Consider the following 9,424-nt stretch of genomic DNA (forward strand, 5'->3'; position numbering starts at 1 on the left):
CTGGATCATATGGTAGTTCTATTTTTAGTTTTTTGAGGAACCTCCATACTATCCTGAAATCTTGAACCATGGCAGAGTGTCACATAGGATGAGCTTAAAGCTTTGGATTAAACTGGCATGTACTGGATTTTTGAAACACTCAAAGCAATCAGAATGCTGTGAATCTTCCCAAGAGGTTGTAAAGGGTCAAAATAATGAGACTAGAAAGAAGATGTATCAAGACAGGAATAAGGAAAGAAAATTAAAACTACTCTACTCCCCCACACACACTCAGTTCAGACTGTTCAATAAACCAGCTTTATAAGTCTAAAAATAAATTTATTTACTCTAGGAAAAACAGATTATTAGTATGATTATCCAATGAGTTGTCATGTAGTATATCTCCTCTTTAGTATCTATCCCACTGGCAACCAGCTTGTGATAGAATTTAACAAAGAAGCAAATAAACTGCCCCTAACCTAGCTATGTTGGCATTATTTTCATTTTTACTTTTAGAAGTCAAATCTATTTGTCACTTCATTGTAGACCTAGTGTAGTTTGAATAATGTTTCTCACACCTCACTTTTTCCTCCCCCTCTCTTGGGACCTCAAATTCATCTTCAGACTTCCCATTTTTATCTTCAAAGACAACCTGAACCCTTCAATCTCTTACCTTTGCTCTTCCCAGTACATATTAACTTGCTGCACCTTTAAATGTGTTGCCTACTGTTAAACAAATGTAAGGAACATCCTACCACTCAAATTTACCTCCTTGTAAGCTCTTCAGAAATCTTTCTTCCAATGGAAATGTTGCTACTGTCCATTTTATCTCCTCCAAGTTTGACAATCAAACAAATTACAAAATGCAAAAAGAAAAGGCAAAACTTGTGCAGCTAGTAATTTGATATTTTTCTACATGTGCATATTACAAATTTTACATAAATACTTGCTTAATCAAATAATTTGCTTCTTGGGAAGTGACCTGGTCTTTCACCAGAGGGTTGTAAGTGGCAGAGGAGCCCGTAATTGGGACAAGACACCAGGAAGTACCAAACCAGGGCCATGTGCCAGGAATATGAAAGCTAGCACTTACTTTAAGAGCACACAGCCAGCCATAGTTCTTGTCATTGGGCAGAAATCTGAAAGGTGAAGGTACAGTTTTTTAAAGAGATTTCAATCATTTAAAGGTTTTTCCAAACAAAATTACATTGTATACCTATAAATTTTCTAAATTCTCTGTCCCCATTCCCAGAAATGGGAGAGAAGTTGATGGGAAGGCAGAGAGAGAAACTGAACTCTAACTGCTACTATCAATTCTGTGCAGGCCTGAAACAATAAACTTGTCTCCCTAACAGTTCAAAAATCTAGTTGAAAAATGAGCACTTGTAAAGGGAAAGCACCCTGAAATGTTAGGAAGAACTTGCAGTTTTAGAGCCAGAAAGATGTGAATTCCAGTTCTGTCTCCATCCTTCCTTTGATATATGTTCCTTGGCAAGTTGTTAATTTCTCAGAGATTATAATGTCTCCCCGGCAACACTGTGGTAAATAATAAACAAAATACTCTCTGTAAAACATTTAGGTCTATGCCTGGCACATAATAGCTACTGGACAAATGGGGATATCTTGAGTGGCTCTGAATGACCTTTTGAGACTTTCCCCCTCTGGGCCTAAGTTTTTTTAATCTAAAATGGGTATATTAATACCCCTTCACCATGTTGTTACAGGTAATAGACAATCTGAATGCAATAGCTAGTATGATAAAGAGTGTATAAAAGTATTAAGTAAACATCATTTATTTTCCTTGTTAAATCAATTTTTTCAAAATGGTTTTTGATTAATGTGAATTGAGTAGTGAAATGGGAGCTAATGACAGACCAAAAATTGTATAGGAGACAGGCAATTCATCCTCCGACAACCAGGTAACCAGGAGAAACAACCCAACATTGCAGATCTTTGACACTTGGGAGTCTGAAGCTTACTTTTCTCCCCACAAAAGTTCTAACTAATGGAGAAGTCCTACAAAGAATGGATGGCCAAACAGGAATCACAGTGTCAGCTGTATTAATGGCTGGGCCAGCACCTAATAACTTCCAACACACAGGGCCCAACTGTCAGCTGTGAGGAAGAATACATTTTAAACCTTGGGACAAAATAATGCTCCTGACTCTTCCTAAATCTTGGTCCAAACTATGGGGAATGCAGTCTGTAGAGCACACCAAATCTACTTACTCAGCCAGCTTCAAGGAAGACAGCATCCTGCTGCATGGGTGAACACCTGGAGAACACTGCAGTTAGAGAGTTAAATTAAGAGGCCAGAGATGACCAGGTATGGCGGCTCACAACCGTAATCCCAGCAATTTGGGAGGCCGAGGCGGGCAGATCACAAGGTCAGGAGATCAAGACCATCCTGGCTAACACGGTGAAATCTCGTCTCTACTAAAAATACAAAAAAATTAGCCGGGCGAGGTGGCAGGCGCCTGTAGTCCCAGCTACTTGGGATGCTGAGGTGGGAGAATAGTGTGAACCCGGGAGGTGGAGCTTGCAGTGAGCCAAGATCGTACCACTGCACTCCAGCCTGGGTGAGTGACAGAGGAGACAAAAAAAAAAAAAGAGGCCAGAGATGTGAGCAGGCCCACGGCACCTCAGGTCAAAGAGTGGCAGGTACAGCGCCTCAGGTCAAAGAGAGGTAGGACAGAGCCAGTTTCCCCACCACAAGGCATATTGATCACACTCGCTAGTAAAATTGCCTGATCAATTAGCTCCACCCCTCCTTCTCCCTGGGGAGAATTGAGCGCTGTGGTAGAGAGGAGCAGAAGAGACTCAAACACTCTCCACTCCTGGGAAGAGAAAGCTTGAGGAGAAGATTCCTAGTTGCATAAGGAAGAGGATAGGTGTCCCCTCCATCCCCTCCGCATGTCAAAGCTAAACCAAAGGCCGGGGGTGGTGGCTCACACCTGTAATCCCAGCACTTTGGGAGACCAAGGAGGGGAGATCACCTGAGGTCAGGAGTTTAAGACCAGCCTGGTCAACATGGTGAAACCCCGTCTCTGCTAAAAACACAAAAATTAGCAGGGCATGGTGGCACACGCCTCTAATCCCAGCTACCTGGGAGACTGAGGCAGGATAATCACTTGAACCCAGGAGGTGGAGGTTGCAGTGAGCCGAGATAGGGCCAATGCACTCCAGACTGGGCAACAAAGTGAGACTCCATCTCAGAAGAAAAACAAAAAATTCTAAAGCAAAGCAGTAATTTGGGAATAAGGCAGATTGAAGAGGGGTCACAAATAGCACCAGAACTAGAGGTTGATTGGGAAGCCACAGAGATGTTTAAGGAAGCTACTGCATGTAGCCAGAGGCAAGGAGATTGCCAGGAGGCTTTGACAGAGAGCAGGTCAGGGCAGGCTTTCTGCCAAGGCAGGAAGCAGGTCCTCAATATGAGAACCCAGAGCCTCAGGTAGATAGAGCAAATAAAAGTGTGCCACTAAAGAGGCTTATGGATACAAGATGGGGAAATAAGCACTAAACAAAGGGTCAAGATATCTGGGCAGTCATTGCAGTCATTCTGACTATACTGCAAACTAGCCATTGACCTCTAAACGTATCACTTTTCAGCTCTGGACATCAGTTCCCTCAAATATAAAAATAAGTATCTTCCTTCTCCAACAATAAATGATCATAGAAAAGGAGATGTGCATTGTTTGGTGATGCATTCAATCTGCCCTGTGTCACCTGGATGCAGAAGACACGGGAATCATTGTCTTCTCAACAATGACAATGGAGCACATATTAAACAGAGGATATCTGTTCAAACACCACCCTGGAGAAACGCTGGGTGTGATCTGCAGCAGGATATGAAAAATGAAATAAGAAACTTTAAACTATATAAGCAGGCTCGTCTTCTTTTTCATATGTTTCTAGGAAATCAGTGAAAAAAGAGAACAGCTCCAAGGACAGGACTTGTATTTGAAAATAATGATAAGTGACACATTCTGAACAATTACTTAGATTTTTTTTTCTCTGCCTTCTTTTTCTCTCTCCCAAGCCCACACTTACAAAATATTATAGTAAAAAAGGTCTTCCACTACAAAAAGTGCTTCAGGAAAGAGAGGACATTGTCATTTTTTTCAGGCCCTAAAATTATTGTGTATTGTGGAAATCGAACCCTGGAAAGGAAAAGGAGATTCTGACTTATCTATAAAGCTGAAATCTCCTCTGAAGGAGATTATATACAGCAGGATATAGGTATATCTTTTCCTTTCTCTGGTAGAGAAAGCAAGGCTTCATATTTGAATCTCTAAATTGTACCATTCTGAAAATCCACAAATAAAGAAATGCTTAGGAAAAAAGTGGGCTCCTGCTGACTAATTCTGAAATTGTAAGATTGTTCTTATTTTCATTTCCAGCAACCAAAAGAAGTAACACTTCTGGCCACATTCTCTCTCCACTTAAAGGGTATGTGGCCAGTCTATGGGAACACCATGGTGGTAGCTATGTGATTCTGAGTACTATGGCTAACATACTTCTGAAAGCACAGATTTTTGGGGGCTTTTAGAAGACCCTGACAACATTTTAATATTTCATGGAGATATTAAAAGAGATTTCTCTCTTTCTGTGTCACTGTAAAAGGAAGAAAAAATTTAAAGCAACTTGGCACTCTTAGGAGCATATAATTCTTGATGGCAGCTCTTGCCTCTGCAGTTGCTTATATTTTGCAATGAGGATTATGTCATTACCCTACAGGTAGCCCCATTCAAATACAATCTTATTACTAAAAGACTCTAGAATTGAATGGCTATCCCACTAATAGACTGCTTTTCAAACATCTTTAGGATTTTCCAAATATCAAGGATATAATTTGCTGCATTGAAGTTGAATGAATTGCAAATTTTATTTACAGGTTTTTCATATATAGATATTTCTTGCCTAATCAGAGACTGATGTAGAGCTTCTGAAGCTCCCCAAAATATATCCCATTTGATGTTTGCCAAAGTTCTTTTAAGAGAACCAGAGCTCTTCCTGTTCTCCATCATGGCAGATCAAGGCAAAAAGGACAACCCCATGTGGAAACTTCACATCTGAAAGCTCTGCCTCAACATCTGTGTTGAGGAGAGTGGAGACAGAGTGACCTGAGCAGCCAAGGTGTTGGAGCAGCTCACAGGGCAGACCCCTGTGTTTTGCAGAGCTAGATACAATCAGATCCTTTGGCATGCAGAGAAATGAAAAGATTGCTATTCACTGCACAGTTCAAGGGTTCAAGGCAGAAGAAATCTTGGAGAGGGATCCAAAGGTGCAGAAGTATGAGTTAAGAAAAAATAACTTCTCAGATACTAGAAACTTTGGTTTTGGGATCCAGGAACAGATCGATTTGGGTATCATATATGACCCAAGCATTGGTATCTATGGCCTGGACTTCTGTGTGGTGCTGGGTAGGCCAGGTTTCAGCATCACAGACAAGAAGCACAGAACAGGCTGCATTGGGGCCAAACACAGACTCAGCAAAGAGGAGACCATGCGTTGCTTCGAGCATAAGTATGACGGAATCATCCTTCCTGACAAATAAACCCGTTTCTACCCAAAAGGCCAATAAAAAGTTTTTGGTGAAAAAAAGAGAACCAGAAAGCTCAGCCTTTCTTAGACTTTATTTGCAGGGCACAGAAAATCATGCTCTGCCTTGCCACCCTTCTAAGGAATCAGAGAAAGCCTCATTCCACTGACTCATGACATTTAGAAATAATCTGCCAATGTAGACCTGGTTTCAGGTTTGAGGCCTGAGTCCACTATCATGGTCTTGCAACTGCTGTATTGACTCAAACTATGTAACCACAGTTCAGCCTCGACTTCCGTGCTAGAACCTTCAGTTCCTTACCTGGGGATGATGAGAGGGTGGACAAAGAGGAGTGCTCGCTAGGTTCTCATTCTCCATCTGTCCACTGGGTCCTGTTGCAAGGGGGTAAACCCTCGGAATCCCATTGTCTTTGCCCTCCAGACTCCTGATGTTGCTCCCTAACACTGACCTGTTGATCATCCTCCCTAACAGGGATTAATTCTCATGGACAACTCCAAACTCCCACTTGAGGTGAGAGGCAAAATTGCTATAGATTAGTGCCTTTTGGAGATTTAATTACTAGTTCTTCCAGATATTTTCCTAAAGATGATAAAGAGTGACAAAATAGCTGAGCAAGGTGGCTCATGCCTGCAATATCAGCACTTTGGGAGGCTGAGGTGGGAAGATCACTTGAGCCCAGGAAGTCAAGGCTGCAGTGAGCCATGATCACACCACTGCACTCCAGCCTGGGCAATACAGCAGGATCTTGTCTCAAAAACAAAAAACAACAACAACAACAACAAAAAGAATGGCAGAGGGGCAAAATAGATTGTTTTGCTTTAATTCTCCTTCTTGATAAAGTTCTTCTTTGATGAATGAATGACTGAAGTTAAAAGTTCACAGGGAAGCAAAAGGAAAAACGAATGAAGAAATCTGGGGAATCAACTGCTGAATAATTTAGAAAAGATATTACATGCTGATAAAATGGGAAGTCTAAGCATATCACTTGTTTGCCCTTTGATGCAATTAAACCTGTGGTCTAATGCAAATCAAGTGTTGTAAGATTTGAGAATGATATATTTAATTCCACGTGCTTAAAACCTTTTTTTTTTTTTTTTTTTTTTTTTTTGAGATGGAGTCTTGCTCTGTTGCCGAGGCTGGAATGCAGTGGTGCAATCTCAGCTCACTGGAACCTCTGCCTCCCAGGTTCAAGCAATTCTCCTGCCTCACCTCCTGAATAGCTAGGATTACAGGCACGTGCCACCATGCCTGGCTAATTTTTGTATTTTTTCGTACAGATGGGGTTTCACCATGTTGGCCAAGCTGGTCTCGAACTCCTGACCTCGTGATCTGCCCGACTCGGCCTCCCAAAGTGCTGTAATTACAGGCGTGAGCCACCGTGCCCAGCCAAAACTTTTTAATATATGAATGGAAGAATAAAGTTACCCATTCAATCAGATTTATCAAAGACATTATGCTTTCAAACTGAATAACAAAAAAAAATTGCACATGTGATTTTATCATAATCTGAAATTAAAATGGACATCTATGCCAGAATACTAAATAGTACATTTCTGTTTCAGTGTCATTACATTTTTTTGAATATTATTTTTGCAGAGTAAAAGGATAAGGCAAAGTGTAGTTATTTCAACAAGTTATGGAACCCTCCTCTCACAGCAATGGCTATATGGGAAGTTATTATTCTATTCTCCCTATTTTGTGTATGTTTTAAAATTTACATAATAAAGGAAAAAGTTTTTAAATTTCATGTGAGACACAGATGAGTCAGACCTCTTCACTTTAATTCTTAACAGATGCACCCTTCCATCTCTCTCTAAAAGCATTCAGTTTCCTGGAACATTTAACATCACCTTCAAAGAATGCTAAGAGCTCTGAACTGCTCTATGTCTTATCCCCTCATTCTCTCTAGCACCCTGCTTCTTCTACTGACAGCCTAGGATGGCAAACAGACTCCACAATCATCGTATCTGTGGTCTCAGTTCCACTTTTTACCAGTCTATAAGGCGAAATAGCTGCTTGCCACATCCAGCTGTAAGAAAAGACAGGCCCTTTTCCATCATTGTTTATGCACTAGAGAAAAAAAATGCAGAGATGGTGCTTGCAGGCTTAAAGGGGTTTCAGGGAAGTCTCTTTTATCAGCTGAGCTACACACTGATCCCACAAAAAGAGCCATGTTTTAAATCAACCTCTTCTTTTGATCTTCTGTGACCTAAAGACTCACATAACAATAGTGTGCTCTGGCCCCAGACTCTCCAGATTGAATGAACCCTTTCTTTTCTCTTAGTTCCCACTTTGTCTTACTTTTCTTTTTTAACAGCTTTATTGAGATATAATTTATATATCATACAATGCACCCATTTAAAGTGACTAATCCAATGGTTCTTAATATGTTCACAGAGTTGTGCAACCATCACCACAATCAAGTCACTGATTCCCTTCTACTTTGTAAGTATCTCCCTTTACATTATAAGAGATTCTCCCTTTGCATTATAAATCCCAGAGTGCAGGATGCCCCCTCCCTCTGTCTATGCCTCCCCTACAGCATCTAGCACCAGATGTCAATATCAGTCATTCTAGATGCTTGTAGTATTATCACTCCCCACTTTGGCCCTTGTTCTAGCTCTCTATCCTAGGTTCAAATTCATAGAAAAAAAAGACAAATGTAGGCAGAAGAAAAATAATATAAATACCATCACCAAACTACTAATCAAAAAACTCTCTTCTTCTAGCCACATCCCAATTATTAAGGTTTTGTTCTTAAAAAAAAAAACAAAAACAAAAACAAAAACAAAAAAAAAACCCACTAAACTATGTTGGCTAATATCGTAAAAGATGTGTTTCTGCAATGAGGCTGATGTGATAGACATCATACACCAAATACTCATCTTATTCAGTTGTACCAAGTAAGAGCCCTACCAGAACTTGTTTCTGACTCTTGGATCCCTCAGTCCAGTCAAGGACATAAAAGAGATTGGAGATGCTGGTAGGTTGAGGATACGGTAACAAGATCTCTTCAGAGAGGGCTCTTCTCTCCTCATCTCTAATACTTTAGAGGATGGGTTGAAGTATACTGCCTTCTGTTCCCAGACCTAGTTGGGGAGTCTCTGGGAACCCCTGCAACAGCTTGGAAATGTGCTCCCTGCTATTGGAGACATGGAAGACTGGTGCCTGACTTGGCCTGATGAAGCTCAAGTGGGTTGGGGACTAAGAAGTCTGGAAGCTCATTAACTGCTTGGATGGAGAAGCCAAGAGACCACTACTGCATCAGGCCTGAGCCAAACAATGCTTTGCGTTTCACATCAGGTGTGTGTCAGGAGGGAGAGAGTGTCGGGGAGAGGTTTTCCTCCTTCTTAGTCAACAGGACTATTTGCAAGAAGGAAGAGCAGAAAGAGGCTGAGGTGTGTGGTGGATGCCCAGGAAGCAATCCATCTGAGTCCAGGGAACTGCGTAAGAAAGGGCCCAGTAAGAAACCTCTGGAGAGCTTAAGAAGAACCCAAGAGAGAAGCGTCGGCTTCATCATCTCCAGGCCCACCCTGGAGCATCAGCTTTAACTAACATCCATATGTCCAGAGAAGTTGAAGCTTCCTAGCCAAGCAGTGCCCTCCCCTACACCTCTGCTCTCTCCTACCCTTAACACTGGCAGTTCCAAGACAGCAGTTTGTGAGATAGGAAGATGAGATGAGGGACAGCCAGGAACTCACCCTGTCCCTACAGCAGGCAGCAGCCTGGAGCAAGGTACAACCTGGGATACAGGAGAAGAGGCGACCAAGGTCAGATGTTATCCCAGGACATTCTAATTACTGAATTGTGAGTGTGTTCATGTCTTAAAGTGACTGTAGGATTGTCACATAAGACTGAGTAGAGAGATTGTGGGATTGG

The 9,424-nt window shown here is 41.5% G+C and overlaps 1 pseudogene; it reads left to right on the forward strand.

The window, feature by feature from the left end:
* The first annotated feature begins 5,007 nt into the window (after positions 1-5,007).
* LOC112626794 lies at positions 5,008-5,539 on the forward strand (annotated as a pseudogene).
* The last annotated feature ends 3,885 nt before the right edge of the window (positions 5,540-9,424 follow it).

The sequence above is a fragment of the Theropithecus gelada genome, chromosome 6 (genome assembly GCF_003255815.1).
Source record: "Theropithecus gelada isolate Dixy chromosome 6, Tgel_1.0, whole genome shotgun sequence".
In the NCBI taxonomy this organism is placed as follows: Eukaryota; Metazoa; Chordata; class Mammalia; order Primates; family Cercopithecidae; genus Theropithecus; species Theropithecus gelada.